Source organism: Lutra lutra, chromosome 3 (genome assembly GCF_902655055.1).
Source record: "Lutra lutra chromosome 3, mLutLut1.2, whole genome shotgun sequence".
Classification (NCBI taxonomy): Eukaryota; Metazoa; Chordata; class Mammalia; order Carnivora; family Mustelidae; genus Lutra; species Lutra lutra.
The window spans coordinates 11,229,244-11,251,736 of record NC_062280.1 but is presented as its reverse complement, the minus strand read 5'-3'; the positions used below and the strand labels follow the sequence as shown (position 1 = coordinate 11,251,736).

General features: G+C 35.9%; 1 non-coding gene across 1 annotated transcript; it reads right to left on the bottom strand.

Moving 5' to 3' along the window:
• Positions 1-655: 655 nt before the first annotated feature.
• LOC125096614 (U6 spliceosomal RNA) lies at positions 656-761 on the bottom strand. Its single transcript, XR_007126289.1, has one exon. It is a non-coding gene; the product is annotated as a U6 spliceosomal RNA (small nuclear RNA).
• Between the last annotated feature and the right edge of the window lie 21,732 nt (positions 762-22,493).

Here is a 22,493-nt window from a genome sequence, read left to right as displayed (position 1 = left end):
ACTGGAAGATATTATGCTGAGTGAAATAAGTCAAGCAGAGAGTCAATTATCATATGGTTTCACTTATTTGTGGAGCATAACAAATAGCATGGAGGACATGGGGAGTTAGGAGAAGGGAGTTGGGGGAAATTGGAAGAGGAGGTGAACAATGAGAGACTATGGACTCTGAAAAACAATCTGAAGGGTTTGAAGAGGTGGGGGGGGGGTAGGAGGTTGGGGGAACCAGGTGGTGGGTATTAGAGAGGGCACGGATTGCATGGAGCACTGGGTGTGGTACAAAAACAATGAATACTGTTATGCTGAAAATAAATTAAAAAAATGATTAAAAAAATCTACATATTAAAAAGTACTTAAAACCCACTTAATAAGTAAGAAGAAAGTTCCAAACTATGGCTAATGTGGGGATGATTAAGCCTACGCATAATTTGAGTTCACAGTTCACACTATCCCTCTAAACTCTTTTTTTCCCATATAGCATTACATAACCATTTTTATTACGTGTGTTTTTAGACACTTCCCTAATTGCATTACAGAATGGGTATTCCATTCATTTCCAGGAAAAAGAAAACAAAACAAAACCAACAAGAATCTTCTCAAGTAGGGTGTCTGTGACATTCTTAAATCCATTTTTATTACACGTGTTTTTAAAAATTCTTAAAATATGGAATGGTGCTCCAGTTTGCATGTCATCCTTGTTCAGGGACCAGGCTAATCTCCTTTATTCGTCCCAGTTTTAGTATATGTGCTGCTGATGGGAGCACCCTGCCCCCCAAACTTTCTGAACTCATGAAACCCAATATATATTTGACAAACCACCTTTAATTTTTCCCATCCATGTTTCACGAATTTAAATATTTCTAACTTTTTTCACTGAATTCATAAAAATTTTGTTTTTTTAGGAGTTAACATCCAAAAGAGCATAGAAATTTCTGAAGTCTCTTTCCCTCTTTGAGAAAGGAAGTGTGCTTTAAATGAAGTTTAAAAGGAGGTTCATTCTGAAAGAACTTAAAATCAGTTCTATATTAATTATCTAGAAGACCTGGCAAAATCAACTATCTTGACCTTGGCCTGTGTGTCATTGTTTAAGTAGAGACTGTGGAGCTAGCAGTAGGGTTCCTAAAATCCATGTGCTTTCACAAGCCTATTCTCATGTGAAATGTTGTTTTTCCTCAGAAACATGTTTGTATTTGAGAAAAAGCAAATACAGGGCAAAATTTTGTGGGAAGGTTGAAAACAGGTACCATGGAAAATATTATTATTGATTTTTATAAATGTTTGGCAGTGAATGTGTACTGAGTTGTCCAATGTAAGCATCCAGGATGTCCCCCCCCCACACACACACACCTCCCATTGGTAGTATAGTAAAGTCTTCTTTCAGTAAACATTTGCTTTTGGAAAATATAAAAGGTCAGTTTTGGCCAACTGCATCAGTCCTTATTCTGCCATCTGTAAAAAATTTAGGCTTTGCCTTTTTGAATGACCCTTTAAAAATATTACAAGACCTAATTCTATCCTTTACTCCCACAAACCTCCTATTGGACGCTGGTGGGAACATTTTACAGTTAAGTTCTGAGGAGCAGGACATTTCATAATGCCTTCTTGTGAGAACTTCCTTGGGCATAACTTGGCCAACTCATTCCTCCTGAGAGAATTCTGTGACCTTACTGGTTTTAGACCTTCAAAACAGATTCTAGGCTATTAAGCAGTAATATTTCTTACAGATCTATCTATCTATCTAATCATCTATGTTCGTGTAACCCTAAAATTCTAGGGCAGTAGACATCCAAAGTAGATATACTCCTGGTGTACTGAGGAATTACCCTCTTTTGTCTGTTGTGTTGGTCAGTAGGTGTGTTCATTCTCAATGCCCTACTCTATCCTGTCTTAGTGCTCTATTTTAAAAACAGTGTTTTTTGAACACTTAGTATGTGCCAGGCACTAATAAAGAGAAACAGGTTGAAACAGGGTAGCTAAAAAATGTAATTAGAATCACACAAGAGAGCCAATATTTAGACCATACTCCCTCTCAATCCAAACCCATGGATCTTAACTGGTACATATGTTGCATTATATTGTACCGTATACTTTTATACACTTTTTTTTTTTTTTTAATAGCAGAGGCAAGATCACTGTCTTGGGAGGGCCTTGTTTGTTTACCAATCTCATTTCTAATGAGTCTGACTAGCTTGAGATAGAATTCTTGTTTTCCTCCTCTTTGTATGGCTAGAAAAGCACCCTTGGGAGTTCAATAAATGAATCTTCAATTTACAAATTATTCTTTCTTTGTGATTATAAAAGTTTAACTTCTTGTTATAGAAGCCTGGATAAGTAGACAAATAAAGAAACAAAATATAAGTTGTTTCCAAAACCCATCATCCAGAAATAACTAAACAAATGTTGGATAAATGGGGGGATTCCAAGCATTTTTTAAAAACCCTATTATCTTGTATTGCTTCTAATACTATTATTTAACAGGGACATACCAAGAAGACTTGATTGATTGATGTTAATTACACCTGATTGCTTCATGATAAAGTCTTTCGCCCTCATAAAGCTGGGAGGTGAAAAGGAGGGAAAACCGCAAATGTTTCAGTGATGAAACTTACTATCAGTGTAAACTTCCTGAAGTAGCATTTTATTTGAGAATATGCATCTTTGAGTCAGTTTGTTTGGAACTATTTAACTGATTCTAGATACTTATTTAAAACATAATCTCTTAGGATCAGAAATACATTTCAGGATTAACAAAAAAAATCTTTTTATCTGTATGCTTGCTAAATAGGACTTTATTTTAAGTGCTATAGTTAAAAACAGTTTATTGGTGAAAGTCTAGCCCCTAGTGGACAGGAGTCTCTGGTACACACCCACACACTCAGCTAGTTAGTATAGCTTGAAGGGATACCTGCTAAATCTCAAGGACTTCAGAATGAAATAGTGTGCAAGACTCTTGATATTAATATTTTCTCTTCTTTCATTTTCACAAAATATGCCATCGTTGTATGCCTGGCTTATAAGAACTTGATAGTATTTGAGTGAATATTATGACTTTTCTACTCCACTTTTAAACTTTTTTTCCCAGGCAGTGATTTTTTTCTAGCTTCTTCAAGAGACAAAAGTGTAAAATTTCTCATCAACCGCCCACTTCCCTCCCTTTCTCTTTTCTTTTTACTATAAGTATTCAACATTTAAATTAAAACATTTCTTTCATGAAATAGAAAACCTGAACAGACCCATAACCAGTAAGGAGATTTAAACAGTTATCAAAAATCCCCAAACAAACAAAAGCCCAGGGCCAGATGGCTTCCCGGGTGAATTCTACCAAACATTTAAGGAAGAACTAATTCCTATTCTCCTGAAACTGTTCCAGAAAATAGAAATGGAAGGAAAACTTCCAAACTCATTTTATGAGGCCAGCATCACCTTGATCCCAAAACCAGACAAGGATCCCATCAAAAAAGAGAACTACAGACCAATATCCTTGATGAACACAGATGCAAAAATTCTCACCAAAATACTAGCCAATAGGATTCAACAGTACATTAAAAGGATTATTCACCACGACCAAGTGGGATTTATTCCAGGGCTGCAAGGTTGGTTCAACATCCGCAAATCAATCAATGTGATACAACACATTAATAAAAGAAAGAACAAGAACCATATGATACTCTCCATAGATGCTGAAAAAGCATTTGACAAAGTACAGCATCCCTTCCTGATCAAAACTCTTCCAAGTGTAGGGATAGAGGGCACATACCTCAATATTATCAAAGCCATCTATGAAAAACCCACCGCAAATACCATTCTCAATGGAGAAAAACTGAAAGCTTTTCCGCTAAGGTCAGGAACACGGCAGGGATGTCCATTATCACCACTGCTATTCAACGCAGTACTAGAAGTCCTAGCCTCAGCAATCAGACAACAAAAGGAAATTAAAGGCATCCAAATCGGCAAAGAAGAAGTCAAACTATCACTCTTCGCAGATGATATGATACTATATGTGGAAAACCCAAACGACTCCACTCCAAAACTGCTAGAACTTGTACAGGAATTCAGTAAAGTGTCAGGATATAAAATCAATGCACAGAAATCAGTTGCATTTCTCTACACCAACAACAAGACAGAAGAAAGAAAAATTAAGGAGTCAATCCCATTTACAGTTATACCCAAAACTATAAGATACCTAGGAATAAACCTAACCAAAGAGGCTAAGAATCTATACTCAGAAAACTATAAAGTACTCATGAAAGAAATTGAGGCAGACACAAAGAAATGGAAAAATGTTCCATGCTCCTGGATTGGAAGAATAAATATTGTGAAAATGGCTATGCTACCTAAAGCAACCTACACATTTAATGCAATTCCTATCAAAATACCATCCATTTTTTTCAAAGAAATGGAACAAATAATCCTAAAATTTATATGGAACCAGAAAAGACCTCGAATAGCCAAAGGAATATTGAAAAAGAAAGCCAAAGTCGGTGGCATCACAATTCCGGACTTCAAGCTCTATTACAAAGCTGTCATCATCAAGACAGCATGGTACTGGCACAAAAACAGACACATAGATCAATGGAACAGAATAGAGAGCCCAGAAATAGACCCTCAACTCTATGGTCAACTCATCTTCGACAAAGCGGGAAAGCATGTCCAGTGGAAAAAAGACAGCCTCTTCAATAAATGGTGTTGGGAAAATTGGACAGCCACATGCAGAAAAATGAAATTGGACCATTTCCTTACACCACACATGAAAACAGACTCAAAATGGATGAAGGACCTCAATGTGAGAAAGGAATCCATCCAAATCCTTGAGGAGAACACAGGCAGCAACCTCTTCGACCTCAGCCACAGCAACATCTTCCTAGGAACATTGCCAAAGGCAAGGGAAGCAAGGGCAAAAATGAACTATTGGGATTTTATCAAGATCAAAAGCTTTTGCACAGCAAAGGAAACAGTGAACAAAACCAAAAGACAACTGACAGAATGGGAGAAGATATTTGCAAACGACATATCAGATAAAGGGCTAGTGTCCAAAATCTATAAAGAACTTAGCAAACTCAACACCCAAAGGACAAATAATCCAATCAAGAAATGGGCAGAAGACATGAACAGACATTTCTGCAAAGAAGACATCCAGATGGCCAACAGACACATGAAAAAGTGCTCCACATCACTCGGCATCAGGGAAATACAAATCAAAACCACAATGAGATATCACCTCACACCAGTCAGAATGGCTAAAGTTAACAAGTCAGGAAATGACAGATGCTGGCGAGGATGCGGAGAATGGGGAACCCTCCTACACTGTTGGTGGGAAGGCAAGCTGGTGCAACCACTCTGGAAGACAGCATGGAGGTTCCTCAAAATGTTGAAAATAGAACTACCCTATGACCCAGCAACTGCACTACTGGGTATTTACCCTAAAGATACAAACGTAGTGATCCGAAGGGGCACGTGCACCCGAATGTTTATAGCAGCAATGTCTACAATAGCCAAACTATGGAAAGAACCTCGATGTCCATCAACAGACGAATGGTAAAGAAGAGGTGGTATATATACACAATGGAATACTATGCAGCCATCAAAAGAAATGAAATCTTGCCATTTGCGATGACATGGATGGAACTAGAGGGTATCATGCTTAGCGAAATAAGTCAATCGGAGAAAGACAACTATCATATGATCTCCCTGATATGAGGAAGTGGAGATGCAACATGGGGGGCTAACGGGGTAGGAGAAGAATAAATGAAACAAGATGGGATTGGGAGGGAACCAAACCATAAGTGACTCTTAATCTCACAAAACAAACTGCGGGTTGCTGGGGGAGGGGGGTTGGGAGAAGGGGGGTGGGGTTATGGACATTGGGGAGGGTATGTGCTATGGTGAGTGCTGTGAAGTGTATAAACCTGGTGATTCACAGACCTGTACCCCTGGGGATAAAAATATATGTTTATAAAAAATAATAAAAATAAAAAATTAACAAAAAAAAATGAAGCCTTGGAATAGATGTAAGTTTCTAATATGGGTTTGACTAAATATATATATACACACACACACATATATATATATATATATATATATATATATATACACAGATATATATATATAAAAATTTCTTCATGGTTAAAAACAAAAAACAAACAAAAAAAACTTTTCTTTCAGCATAGATTTATGTTACACTTAAAACTTAATTCCCAGTACATACAACCCCTCTCCCATAGGCATTTCACAAAATCGACAGTTTCTTTTTAAACTGAAAAGAACTTTTCTTTTCTCCTTGTTTCTCTCTCTCTCTCTCTTTTTTAAAGATTTTATTATTTATTTGACAGAGAGAGATACAGAGAGAGAGGGGACATAAGCAGGGGGAATGGGAGAGGGAGAAACAGGCTTCCCACCAAACGGTGATCCTGATGCGGGGCTCCATCCCAGGACCCTGGATCATGACCTGAGCCGAAGGCAGACACCTAACCAACTGAACCACCCAGGTGCGCCAACTCCTTTCTCTTTTATGAGATGTTACAAAATGATACAGTGCAAAAATTAAGCTCTCAAATAAGATAGGACCATACTTGTGAATGTAATAGTACCTGATACATAATATCCAATCAGAACATGATTTTTATTAGGCTTGCAATATCCCTCTCATTCTAAGCATTGTGTTAAATCACATTTCATGATTCAGAGAAACTATAATTAATCTTACCTAATCACTTTGATGATGTTTGTTTAATTTTAGAAACTTAACCCCAAAAGACTGAATTTACATTTTAGATATCGGTTCTACTATTTGTAGTCCAGGGTTTATGGAATAAAGCAGTTACGTGCACAATACTCAAACTTCGTAAGTGACACATTAAAAAAAAGAGATGGAAACCTAGTTTAAAAAATGGTAGCACTTTTTTACGTATATTAAATGGTTAGAAAATATGTAAATACTACAATAAATATGGTACTTTACCTTGAAACAGACTTGAAGTTTGCATGTGGGTGTTAGAAGGGTTGCAGATAAAAAGCTTTTGCACAGCAAAGGAAACAGTTGACAAAATCAGAACACAACTGACAAAATGAGAAAAGATTTGCAAATGACATATCAGATAAAGGGCTCATATCCAAAATCTTTAAAGAACTTAATGAACTCAACACCCAAAGAAAATATAATCAAGAAATGAGCAGAAGACATGGATAGACATTTCCCCAAAGAAGGATAGTTAAATGGCCAACACACATGAAAAAATGCTCCATATCACTCGGCATCAGGGAAATACAAATGAAAACCACAATGTGATACCACCTCACACCAGTCAGAATGGCTAAAATGAATAAGTCAGAAAATGACAGGTGTTGGCAAGGATGCAGAGAAAGGGGAACTCTCCTACACTATTGGTGTGAATGCAAGCTGGTATAGCCATTCTGGAGAACAGTATAGAAGTTTCTCAAAAAGTTGAAAATAGAACTACCTATGACCCAGCAATCGCACTACTGTGTATTTACCCCAAAGATACAATTGTAGTGATCTGAAGGGGCATGTGCACCCAAATGTTTATAGCAGCAATGTCCACAATAGCCAAACTATGGAAAGAGCCCAGAAGTCCATCAACAGATGAATGATAAAGAAGATGTATATACACACATACACATACATACATACATATATACACATACATACATACATACACAATGGAATACTATGCAGCCATCAAAAATTGAAATCTTGCCATTTGCCATGATGTAGATGGGACTAGAGGGTATTGTGCTAAATAAAATAAGTCAATCAGAGAAAGACAATTATCGGGGTGCCTGGGTGGCTCAGTGGGTTGAGCCACTGCCTTCGGCTCGGGTCATGGTCTCGGGGTCCTGGGATCGAGTCCTGCCTCGGGCTCTCTGCTCAGTGGGGAGCCTGCTTCCTTCTCTCTCTCTCTCTCTCTCTCTGCCTGCCTCTCTGTCTACTTGTGATCTCTCTCTGTCAAATAAATAAATAAAATCTTAAAAAAAAAAAAAGAAAGACAATTACATATGACCTTACTGATGTGTGGAATTTAAGAAACAAAAGAGTGGATTATAGGGGAAAAGAGGAAAAAATAAGACAAAACCAGAGAGAGAGAGAGAGAGAGGCAAACTATAAGAGACTCTTAATCATATAAAACAAACTGAGGGTTGATGGAGGGGAGGTGGGTAGAGGGATGGGGTAACTGGGTGATGGACATTAAGGAGGTATGTGATGTGATGAGCACGGGATATCATATAAGACTGATGAATCAGAGGTCTGTACCTCTGAAACCAGTATTACATTATATGTTACTTAATCGAATTTAAATTAAAAATATTAAAAAAAAAAGGGTTGTAGCTTGTGAGTTATTGTGAAATGGTGGGAGGAGGATTATCTAAAATTATATGGGAGGTTCTAATACAGATGTGGATGGGTATGACTCACAATCTGCGCCAGTGAACTAAGGTAGCTGGCAGGTGTTTGAGGATGGTGTTTGTCTTGTGTATTCCTGTGCAATTGGATCAGTTGAATGCAGTTTTCTTCCTTAGTGTTGTTCACATGAAATGGTACATGAAGAAACCTTAAATATGCATTGTCCTCAATTGTCCCTACTATGTCAAATGCATCTGAACAAATTCCTGTTTTCCAAACAATAGCAGATCTGGTTATATTCTTTGTGAAGACCTGAAATAGAAGGAAAATGACTCATTTGGAATGAGAGCTATTTAATGTTTAGGACATGGTATAAAACATTGCACATAAGCTGTCCTAGACTGTGTTAGCTTCTCTTTGTAGTGTGTGTTTTGGCTGCTACCATCAACAGCACAATTAAATTCATTTATTCCATGTTGCTTTAAGTTGTGCTGTGGGCTTGAAATATATAATGTAAGTGGAGCAGGTATGGTTCTTAGTTTCTCTTAAGTTACTGTTTCTAATACTTTCAGCAGAAAGTTATAGGGAAAGACTGATTGCAGACATTCTTTGAATTTTAGTTATGTATATGCAAATGGAACACACAACTCAAATAATAAAGGGAAGATGAATTTGTCTCTTTGGTCAGTTAGGATTAGCTTCACCAATGTTACAATTTCAGAAGACTAAAATAGGAGTTTTTAAGTTAGAAAAAGGAGTTTTTAAGGTTAGAAAAATACAAATATTTCTTACTGAGTGCATTTGGCCAAAATAAAAGTATCATAAAAATAACACTTGGTTTTTTTCCTCCAAATTTATACCTAAGTTTTCTGATTTCAATAAATCAGCAGCAGTATGGTATCTCAAGCCAGAAACCCAGGAATCCTTCTGGCGCCCCCTCTCTCTCCTCCCCATGCTCATGTCCATTCCAAGTATGCCAGTTTTACCTCTCAAATACACGCAGAATCTGCCCATCCCTGCTGTCACCACTGCCTCTCATCTGACTGTAGTTACCTCTAACCACTGCTTCTCTTTCACCTCGATGGTCCATTTTCTGTCTGGTCTGGTTGCCAGGGTGACTGTTTAGAATTACAGATTAGATCACATCCTTCCTCTAACCTTCCAAAGGTTAGAGGAAGACTTAGGTTGAAGTCTAAATTCCACCAGGGTCTATATAATCTTCTTCTTGACCGTGTCTCTGGTATTATCTCCCATTCTTTGATTTGAACCTCTCCAGCCACATTGGCCTTCCTTCTGCTCCTGGAATGTGTGCAACCTAGTCTTTGCAGAACACTTCTTACTCAGATCTCAGCTTTCATCTTGTTTCTAGAATATCACTTTCCCACCATGACCCTGCCTCTATACCCACCTATTAAATCATCCCACTTTATATTCTGCATAGTTCTATTACCTTTTGACATTATTTTTATCATTTTTTTAAATGTGTTTCTAATCTCTTTTCCTCTAGAAAGAACTTTTCTCTTGTTCAGTACCGTATCCCAGTTACCTCTTCTAGTGCATGAACAATTAGGTGCTCAGTTTTATATTTGTGAAATGAATTAAGGTTGAAAAAAAAGTATTTTTCCCCCTAGCAAATAGGCAGAATTTTGTGTTTTATAATGTAAATACTTTCAGACTTTTAAAAATTGTATTGAATCTATATGGTTGTTAATAAGTTAATAAGAATTAATAAGAATAAGAATAAGAATTAATGGTGATAAGCAAGCATTTAGCAATGACTTACTATACCCAAGGCACTTTCCTAAATTCTTCTGATATATGAACTTATTTAATTTAACACTCATTTGAGGTAGTACCAGTATTCCAAATTTAAAAGATGAGATAATTGAGTTCCCTGGGTAGTGTAATTAGTAGGTAGTATAGCGGCTATTTGAACTTAGACAGCTTCATTAGAATTTCAGTTGGCTTAGCTTCTGTGCTGCTCATAGAAAGGGCAGCTAGTTATGCAGTTGACTTCCTTACTATGTACTTTACTGCTTAGCACTGAGTATATCCTACTCAGGATGTACCACTCACTGAGGAACCTCTGGGGTTTTTGTTTTTGTTGTTGTTTGTTTATTTAAATTTTTTTTTTTTTTACTTAAAAGTATAAGGAGGTTACAGACCTATACCCCTGAAGCAAATAATACATTATATATTAATAAAAAATGTATAAGAAGGATAAAATTAGTTTACTACAAGAACTATGACCCACAAACCCAATATCATTGTAAAGACCCAAAATGAAAAAATGCATTTGCTGGACTGTTGAAAGAACTTAAATATGAAGCAATATATTGATCAGCACCATATGGATCTTTTGGTAAATTGCCACTCATGATTACTCTGGGCCAAGCATCAACTAGATTTTCTTACTGGCTTCTCGCTTTTAAAGAAGACATCAGGAAGGTAGCTTGACATTTATTTTAGAGTTTATGATGCCAGCCTTAGCATAGCCTAAGGGTGCAGAAACAAAAGAGCCTATGATTTTAAGAAAGTACAATGGAGGAGAAAGTACTAGGTAGAAACACATCCACAAAACATGAAGGATTACTAAAACCTGGGAGGGAGGTAGTGACATCAAGATGTAGCTTGCATCTGTTGGCATCCTTGCTGGGATCTACTAAGTTTAAGTCAAAGCATGAGCCAAGAAATCAGGAGATAAATTTCTTGTCTTTCTCTGGCCACTTACTGTAAACCAACTGTGTGTCTGAATCTTAATTACTGTATACGTAAATGGTGATCCTGTATTATATTTAACAGCTTTCCTGTGTGGAAGCAGAACACTGGACTCCATGTCCTCTCAGAGAATATTTTAACTTTCATGTACATGATGATAATATTTGGTGGCTCTGAAGAGCAGGAATGGAACAATGGCTATGAGATTAATGAAGACAGAATTTCTAAAGGATGGGCACTAATACCTCAGGTGAGAAAGCTTTGAGATGGTGAGTTAGTCCTTCCTGTCAAACACAATGGATGCGTAAAAACAATAGAAGGAACCGACTAACAACTTCTAGGGCTGCAGAATTATGGGACTGCCTACCAGGTATTTTATGCCATTCTTTTAATTTTAAAATTTGAAATTGCAAAAAAGCCAGTAAAATGTGTTTTAGTCTATCTCCATTTCTTGCTTTTCTTTCAGTGTTAAATTACTTAAGGAATCAAATTCAGCCTAAGGGAATCAAATATTGAAAATTTTGCCATTACTCTACACAGATTTGTAGCATCAAATTAATGAAAGACACACTCCATTGAGTGAGGATATGGAGCTAAATTGCTCTTAGTAGAATGGAAGAAAATACTTAAATTTTCCCTGGTGGGTTGGGGAGGTAGGATTTTTGAGTCCTAAAATGTGAAGGAAAGAGAGAGAAGAGGTAGCAGCCTGGCAGAAGAGTAATATTGGGATTTGAGAGAAGGTAATCACTAAAATTAAACTTTGGCATGTGGTTAAGCAAATTCTAAGAATAGTAATTCTCAAATGTAGTTTAAAATTATTACGTGATCCACCCTTTTCTGTGATCCTTTTCTCTTTTACCTAAAATTTTAATAAAATTTACACATCCTATTTTGTAATCCTAACTTACATCCTATTTTGAGGAGTAAGAGAGGAGACAGAAGATGAGATAGTTGCAGAAAAAGTGAGAGGTGGTGAGGAGACTCCATCTAACCATGAAAATATATGAAATATTCTGGGAGAGTTTTGGACTTCCTCCAGGACTTAAGATGAGGACTAAGCCTTTTAATTTAATTATGAAAGCAGTGAGTTCCCCAAAGACTAAAAGACTTCAGAATATCCAGGCAATAGATACTTTGAATCATATATGTAAATACTTACATTACAGAATTTTGGGAAGACTTCAGGGAAAAGCATTCTATAGCCATTAAAGAGAAGTGAGTATAAGGAGATGTGTAAGAGGATGTATTTTATCTGCATCCATTCATCCTACTTCTGGCAACCATCACTTGGGGATCTACTCCTTCCCTTACTTTGTCCATATGGTTTGGTAGAGCATCTCCAATTTGTTTAAGTGGAATGTGTGATTTGGACGTGAGCCAATCAATAATTTACCCTGGCCACAGCAGTTGATTAGAAATATAGGCATTGACCCAAACTGGCACCAATGAGATGCGAGGAGTTTTCTGTAACTTCCAGGAAACCTATATTTGGACTTTCCTTCTAGGCCTAAATCCTCTTTCATTGGCTTTATATTCCCGATCCACTTAGTAGCAAAATAGTAGCAGCAGCTAAGATCCTACTACTATGTGGATTCTGAAGAAGCCTCTTGAATGGTAGTTGCAACCAAGAAGAGTGATAACAATGAAACAAGTGATGGTAACACAGGGAGAGGAAAACTTGAGTGAGGGAAGGAAGTAAGAGTGGAGAAACTCAGAGAATTTATATCCCGGGTGCTATGTTTAGGCTACATGTACTATTTTAGTCCTTAAAGCAAAGCAATTATTATTTCTCTTTGGCAGATTAGGTACTTAAGTCTTAGGCTGAGTAGTGGTCCAAGAAAGAAGCAAGACTTTAATGCTCTGATATTGCATCCCATTCCAGGTTCTGATCTTAACTGTTTCTGAAATTATAGAGGTAAGAAAAGGAGGAATTTGGGGGCTTCTGGGCTACAGATTTATCACTTATAGGCTCAGAGAAAGATAATTATATTCCTTGATTCAATGAGAGTCTCCATAGTGCCCCCATCTCCCCATGTCCCTTTCCCTGCTAGTGTTTAATAGGAAGTAAGAGTTACATTTTATTTAGCATTTTAATTGCTGATATGGAAGCATTATATTTCCCTTTACAGTCTAGGAAATGAGATTTTTCTCAGTGGTAAAAGAGTTTCTAAAACATAAAGCTTAGATACTTTTCTTTGCCTATTCACATTGGCTCTTAATCCATTTGAATGTAACTTACTATCTAACAGAGGAGTGTATAAAATATCTGAGTTACTTAAAGTTCTGATTATCAGTATGTGAGTTAATGAAGTTTTTCTATGGTAGAGGAGTTATTTTAAATCTGGAGAAATCATGAGAACGTTAATATTGTCAGTATGTGCCCTTTGCACCAGAAAATGTAAGCATTGTTTTTCTAAATGGACAAAATGATCTTCTGAATATAGTGAGAATAGTGGAAGTTGGTACCTGCTGGTTAACATTGTGTAAGCTGCATACTTTTGTTTGTTTCTGTCTTTAAAAATTAGCCATGACAATGTGGTTTCTAGAAATGTATGTGGATTCCAATGCTTGTATAACTACTGATTCCTTGTTATAAGGAAGAAGAAAGAAGCCATTTTCAACATATGGAACTAATATTAGGAAAGCCTTTTATTGTCTAAAAGGGCAATTATGTACTTGAGAGCTCATCCCTTTCCTCTTCCTCTAATACAATCAACAGCATGATTTAAAGCAGAATTTATATAAGATATTTCTTCCATAGCTCCATTTTCTGGGTGTTATTCAGGTTCTTTAATCTAGAACCCATCCGAGTGTTCATTATTAATTCTGAATCAGAATTAGCTGAACTGAATGACATATTAATGATTAAGATTGAAAGCACTGTTTAAATTCATTTTTTCCTAGAAAAGAGGATATACTTTCCCAAAAGCAGGCTTTCCTGAGAGGGCAAGAGAAAGCTAACTAAAGTCTATGTACTTCTCTTGGAAAAACTGAATTAAAAGAAGTATCTCCAAAGTACATTTTTGTGCTTTTATTTTATATGCATAAGGACAGTTTAAAGAAGAATCACTTGAGTTCCAAGTAAGAGTGTTGAATCATAATATTATAATTTTAAATTGGGAATGGTTTGGGATACATGGAAGAATCTTCGTTATTTTCAGAGGGTGTGGACCTATTTTCATTAGCTGAAATCCAATATAAGAAACAGCCACGGCAATTCTCTCTGAAAGAAATCCAGAAACCAGCTGAGCAACTCCTACACATTGGTCAAACAAGAAAATTCCCACATCAAAATGGGTTGGAAAGTCTTAGACACACTCTTTCTATTCCCTACCCAAAGCATAGTGACATACAATCAGGAGGGAACTCCTAATTTCCAGCTTCTCCTTGAGGAGTGAAAGGTTTGGACCCTTCATCTACTGCCTCACTTTTAGTACTTCCACTTGAAGGGTGGACTTTCCAGACACCTTGCTCTGAAAGCCAACAGAGTTTATATCTCTAAGACCCCCAAGACTATAGAAAATAATGAAATAGTTTTTGATGAGCTTTAGAGAGCTCACAATGGCTATCTCCCTAGAGCTCAGTGCACAGGGAACAGGCAAAACATGCTCATCTTCTAGTCTTTCCTTGAAAAAGATATATTTACATTAAAAGGTGTTGCCTGGGGCTCATACTTCTAATTTAGTACACATCTAGTGGCTGACTGCCATCCTCCCTGGAGGCTGGGGAAGCCAACAGATGCCTTGAATGCCTTCTCCCTCTAATCCACCCAAATCACTGCTGAAAGCTTGCACAGCTTTAGTGGCTGCTGCCTGAGGGACAGGTCCCCAGATCACCTGGCTCTGATATCAATGAGGCTTCCATTCACACATCCCATAGGACTGTAGCAAACAAAGAAACAGTTCTTAGCCAGTCATCCTTCCAGGGCTCAGTACAGAGTGAGCTGGCCAAAAAATACCCATTTACCAGTCTTCCATTGAAAAGGGTCTATGCATACTTTAAAAGTTGCTACCTGAGGGTCAGGTGTCTACTTTAGCATGTATCTAGAGGCTGACTGAGATTCTCCCCTGAGACTAGGGAAGCCTGTGGACATTTTCCCTGCTTTCTTTGACCCTTTTCTAAGTCACCTGGAAGATGTTTGTATACATACCTGGTGTACCAGCTTTTGTCGCTACTAACCAAGGCACTGGCCCCTGGATTGCATGGTACTGATAGCCAATAGGGCTTGCATTCATGAATTCCACAAGACTGTAGCAGATCTTAATGATCTAGACCAAAGAAGGCACTTAGATAATTACAGAAGTTTGAGAGACAACTAGAGCTTGTGTTGGCTGATTAATACATTTTGTCTCCTACACAAGACCTCTCAAGACTTGAGAGGTGGCTGTTTCATCCAGTGCATGGAAAACCACAGAGAGTCATAGAAAATGAAGAAATAGAAATATTTTCCAAATAAAAGAACATGATAAAAAACATTCACATATTAATGAGATGGAGATAGGTGATTTATCTGATAGATGAAAATAATGGTCATAAAGGTGCTCACCAAGATCATGAGGGCAATGTTTGAACAGTTTGAAGTTTTCAACAAAGCAATAGAAAATATATAAAAGTACCAAACAAAAATCACAGAGCTGAAGAGTATAATAACTGAACTGAAAAATTCAATAGAGAGGTTCAACAGTAGACTGGCTGAAGTAGAAGAAAGGATCAAGAAACTTAAGACAGGGCAGTGGAATTCAATCAGAGGAGCAAAAGGAAAAAGAGCCAGGATAGCTTAAGTGGTTCATGGGACACCAGCAAGCCAACCAGTATACACATTATAGGCATCCCAGAAGGAGGGGAGAGCAAGAAAAAGGAACAGAAAGCTTATTTGAAATAATAGTATGTGAAAATTTCTTGAATCTGAGGAAAGAAACAGACATCCAGATGCAAGAAACCCAGAGAGCAACAACAAACAAGAGGATTATAAAGAGATTCACAATGAGTTACATTATAGTCAAATTATCAAACATTAAAGACAGAAAGAGAGTCTTAGAAGAAACAGGAGAAAAAAAAGTGTTTCTTATAAGGCAACCCCTGAAAAGACAGTGGGCAGATTTTTGTTTGTTTGTTTGTTTTTGTTTTGTTTTGCCTTTTTTTTTTTTCCAGCAACTTTGCAGGCCAGAAGTTAATGGCGAAATGCTGAAAGGAAAAACCTGCCAACCAACAGTACTTTACCTGGCAAAGTCATACTTCCAGAATTGAAGGAAAAGAGAAATAGTTTAACAGACGAGCAAAATCTGAAGGAGTTATCACCACTAGCCTGGCTTTACAAGAAATGTTAAATGGAATTCTTTGAGCTAAAACAATAAGGTACTAATTAATAACAGGAAAATATCCAAGTATAAAACTCATTGATAAAGGTAAATATATAGTTAGAATACTCTAGTGTTATAATGGTGTTGAATAACTTACTTATCTATAACTTATATACGTACTACTTACAAAGACAAAATTAGTAAAAATAACTACAGTAATTTGTTAGTGTATACACAGTGTAAAAAGTAAATTGTGACATCAAACACATAAATGGGAGAGGAGGATGCTGTATAAATTTAGAGCTTTTGTGTTTGTTGGAAGCTGGTATCAGCTTAAAATAGACAAGACCCATGATAACCACAAAGCAAAAACCTATAGTAAATATACAAAAGATAAAGAAATTAAACATACCATTCCAGAAGACCATGAAATCACAAAGAGAACAAGAAAGGAAGAAAGGAACAAAGGCATTATAAACAACCAGAAACAGTTAAGAAAATGGCAATAAGTCCTACCTATCGATAATTATTTTAAATAGAAATGGACTGTTCTCTAATCAAAGGACATAGAATGGCCAAGTAGATTAAAAAAAATAATCAAGTCCAAATATATGCTGCCTATGAGAGGTTCATTTCAGGATTAAGGACACAGGAAAACTCAAAATGAAGGAATGGAAAAGGAGTTTCCATGCAAATAGAAACCCACAGAAAGCCAAAAGTAGTTATACTTACGTTAGACAAAATAGACTTTATGACAAAGACTGAACAAGAGACAATGAAGATAAGTATGCAGTAATAAAAGGGCCAAAGGCATATAACATTTGTAAATATTAATGCATTCAACATAGGGACATCTAAATCTATAAAGCAAAATTAATAGAACTCAAGGGAGAAATAGACAGGAATACAATATTAGGGGAATTCAGTACCCTACTTTCAACAATGGATAGATCATCCAGACAGAATATTAATAAGGAACCATTGGACGTAAATTACACATTAGACCAGATTGACTTAACAGGTATTTATAGAGCTTTTTATCCCACAGCAGCAGAACACAGTATTCTCAAGCACACATGGAATATTCTCTATGGTAGATCATATTTTGGAACACAAAACAATCTTAATAAATTTAAGAAAATGGAAATAATATCAAGCATCTTTTCCAAACACAATGGTATGAAACTAAAAATCTATTACAAGAAAAAAAAACCTGGAAAGTTCATAAATATGTGGAGATTAAAAGTCATTTTAGTGAATAACCACTGGGTCAAAGTAGAAATTAGAAGAAAAATTAAATACCTTGATGAAAATGGCAGTACAACATATCAAAGCTTTTGTGATGCAGCAAAACAATTCTAAGAGGAAGTTTGTAGTGATAAATGCCCACCTTCAGGAGCAAGAAAAAATTCAAATAACTTTATTTCATATTTCAAGGAACTAGGAAAACTAAAGAACAAATTAAGCCTAAAGTTAGTGGAAGGAAGGATAGAACAGATGAAGGCAGAAAAAAGGGGTCTTAAAAGACATGGAAAATATCAATGAAACAGCTGTTTTTTTGAAAGAAATGAAACAGATCTTTAGTTTGACTCACCAAGAAAATTAGAGGACTCAAAATCAGAAATGAAAGAGATGTTACAACTGATACAACAGAAATACAGAGGATCTTAAGAGACTGCTATGGACAGTAATATACCAACAAATTGGACATTCTGGAAGAAATGGATACCTTTCTAGAAACAACCTACCAAGACTGAGTCATAAAGAAATAGAAAGTCTGAACAGACTGATTATTAGTAAAGAGACTGAATCAGTAACTAAAACCCCCTCCCAATAAAAGTTCTGGACAGATGATTTCAGGGGTGAATTCTACCAAACATTTAAAGAAGAATAATATCAATACTTCTGAAAACTCTTCCAATGAAATGGAAGAGCTGGACATGCTTCCAAATTCATTTTACAAGGCCAGCATTATCCTAATACCAAAAGCAGACAGGACATCATAAGAAAAGAAAATTATAGGCCAATGTCCCCAATGAACATAGATGCTAAAATCATCAGCAAATATCAGCAAATTTCAAAACATACATTAAAAGGATCTTATATCATGATCAAATGGGATTTATTCCAGGAATACAAGGTTGATTCATTATCTGCAAATCAGTCAGTGTGATATACCACATTAATAAATGAAGGATGAAAATCACATGATCATCTCAATGGATGCAGAAAAAGCATTTGACAAGGTTCAACATCCTTTCATGATAAAAATTCTCAACAACCTGGGTATAGAGGGAATACCCCACCATAATAAAAGCCATATATGATAAGCCAGGGCTATATACTCAGGAGTGAAATGCTGAAACTTTCCCTCTAAAATCAGGAACAGGACAAGGATGCTCAGACTTGCTGCCTTTTTTTTTTTTTTTTAGTTAACATATAATGTATTATTTATTCCAGGGGTACAGGTCTGTGATTCATCAGTCTTATGCAATTCCAAGCACTCACCATAGCACATACCTTCCACAATGTCCATCACACAGCTACCCCAGCCCTCCCACCTCTTTCCCCTCTAGTAACCCTCAGTTTGTTTCCTGATCACTCTTGCTGATTTTTTTTTTTTTTTTTTTTGGGAGAATACTGAAAGTCCTAGCCAGAGCAATTAGGTAAGAAAAAGAAACAAAAGATAGCCAAATCAGAAGGAAAGAAGTAAAGTTATCTTTATTTATGAATGCCATGATGTTATGTCTTTAAAAAATCCTAGATTGTGCCAAAAAACTTTAGAAATATAGTAAAGTTTCAGAAATCAAAATACAAAAAAAAGTTGCATTTCTGTGTGACAATGAATTATCAGACAAATTAAGAAAATCCCATTTATAATAGCATTTGGAAAATTATATACTTAGGAATAAATTTAGCCAAGGTGGTAAAAGCTCTGTATTCTAAAAACTGTAATACTGATGAAAGAAATTAAAGAAGATACAAGTACATGAAAGATATCCTATGCTAATGGATTGCAATAATTAATGTTGTTAAAATGTCCATATTACATAAGCAATCTGTGGAGTCAGTGCAATCCCTGTCAAAGTTCCAATGACATTTTTCACACACACACAAAAAAATCCTAAAATTTTCATGGTACTACAAAAGAATCCACATAGCCAAAGAAATCTTGAGAAAAAAAAAATCTAGAGGAACTGGTATTGGCATTAATACAAATATAGACCAATGGAGCTGAATAGAGAAGCTAGAAATAAGCATGCATACATATATGTTTAATCAGTTTACAAAGAAGGAGTCAAGAATATGCAATAGGAAAAGGTAATCGATTCAATAGATGGTGTTGGGGAAATTGGACAGCCACTTGCAAAAGAATGAAGGGTGCATAACCTTACACCACACTCAGAAATCAGCTCAATATGGATGAAAGACCTGAACATAAGACCTAAAATCGTAAAACTTCCAGAAGAAAACCCAAGGGGTAAGCTCCATGACATCAGTCTTGGAAATCTTTTTTTTGGATCTGACACCAAAAGGAAAAAAAAAAAAAAAGTGGGACTACATCAACCAAGTAGCTTTTGCAAGGTAGCGAGAGGAAATAACAAAATGAAAAGGCAACCTGTTGAATGGTGGGAAATATTTGCAAATCCTGTATCAGATAAGTAGTTAATATCCAAAATGTATAAAAAAGTCATACAACTCAATAGCAAAAACCCCAACAATCTGATTAATAAAGGGGCAGAGGATCTGAATAGACATTTTTTCCAAAGAAGACATATAGATAGCCAACAGGTTCATGAAAAGATGCCCAACATCAGTAATGATCAGGGAAATGCCAATTGTAACCACAATGAGATATCTCGTACTTGTTAGAATGGCTACTATCAAAAAGACAGGAAATAAAAAGTGTTGGTGAGGGTATGTAGAAAAGAGAACCCATTGTTTGTGGGAATATAAATTGGTGCAGCCACTATGGAAAACAGTGAGGAGTTTCCTTAAGTTAAAAATAGAATTCATTGTATGTCAACTATACTTCAGTAATAATAGTAAAATAATAATAATAATAATAATAGAACTAGCATATGACCCAGCAATCCTGTTTTTGGTGTGTCCAAAGGAAATGAAAACAGAATCTTGAACTGATATCTACCTTGCATTCCCATGTTCATTGCAACATTATTCACAATAGCTAAGATACAAAAACAATCTAAGTGTCAATTGATAAGTGGATTAGAAAGATTTATATGTATGCATATATATATATAGAGAGAGAGAGAGAGGAGAGAGATACATATATATGTATATAGATGTATATAGATAATATATCTGTACATACCTATATCTATCTGCCTATATATATAGTGTGTGTGTATTATAATATTTTTCAGCCATGAGAAAGGACATCCTACTGTTTGCAACAGCATGGTTGGGTCTGGAGGCGTTATGCCAATTGAAGTATGTTAGAAAGAGAAGGATAAATAGTGTCTGATATCACTTATATATGGAATCTAAAAATGCTAAAAACAGAGTAGAACAGTGGTTACAAGGGGTTGGGTGATTGGAGTGAAGGGGAAATAATTGTGAAAGAGTATGAACTTAGAGCTATAAGTTCTGAGGATCTAACGTATAACATAGTGTTCATAGTTAACAGTACTGTATTACATACTTGAAAGTTGATGAGAGTAGGTCTTAAATATTCTCACCACAAAAAAAGAAATGGTAATTATGTTATATGATGAAGGTGTTAGTTAACATTTTGGTGGTAATCATTTTGCATTATATAAATGTATCAAATCAAACTTTAACTCACACAATATGTTAAAGCTGAAAACGAATCAAACAACAAAATAAGAGATTCCAGTGCCTTGGGTTTTGTTGGGGCAACTGGTGCCACCCATTAAAACTCCTTCTCAATCACAGGATTCACTTAATGTATTTTAAAAAAATTTATGCAATACCTGAATGCATTTTTGTTATTGATGTTAATATTAGAAGATGTAAAGAGTTCCCCTTCAATCACCATCCTTTCCCAATCAACCCCTCTTCTCAGATAAACATTTTTAACAGTTTGCTATATATCCTTTTTAGTCCTTTTCTGAAACATTTATGTATGTGTTCTATGTACCACATGGACATTATATAGTGTCTTTTTGTTTGTTTGTTTGTTTGTTTTGAAGAGGCTCATAAAGTATTTAATGTATAGGCTCATAATGTATGATTCTGCAACTTCCTTTATAAGAATAATATGAATCTTAAGATATATTTTTATATCATTACCTATAGATTATTTCATTTTTACCTTTTGCAGAGGATTCCATAGTACTGGTATTTCATGGTCTTTTATTTTTTCCTGATACTAGGTTGTTTCTAACTATAATGTTGCAGTGAACATCTTTGTGTATACTTGGTGAATTTAGTGGTATTTCTGTAAAATGGATAACTAGACAGACTTTTAAATTCAAGGGTGTATATATATATGTGTGTGTGTGTATATATATATATATATATATATATATATATATATATTCTTTTAAGCCAGAGAATATGTGTGTACACTCTTTGTATATATTTTAATAGAAACCTTCAGATTACACTCTTAAAGTTAGTACCAAATTACATTCCTGCCAAAAGTTTGTGTGTTTTTCTATACCTGTATGACACTGAATATTAACTATTTTTATTTTATTTTATTTTATTTTATTTTATTTTTTTTAAAGATTTTATTTATTATTTATTTTGACAGAGAGAGATCACAAGTAGACAGAGAGGCAGGCAGGCGGAGAGAGAGAGAGAGAGAGGGAAGCAGGCTCCCTGTCGAGCAGAGAGCCCGATGCGGGACTCGATTCCAGGACCCTGAGATCATGACCTGAGCCGAAGGCAGCAGCTTAACCCACTGAGCCACCCAGGCGCCCCTGAATATTAACTATTTTTAAACCTTTTCCAATCCAGTGGGAGTTAAAAAAAATCAGGTTGTTTTAGTTTGCATTTGTCTGATTATCTGATGTTACAGTGGTAACATCATGTGCATTATTTGTGATTCTTCCTTTCTAAATTGCCTGTTCAGAGACTTATTTTTTTCTCCTTTCTCCTTCTTTTCTTAATGATTATTAGAACTTTGC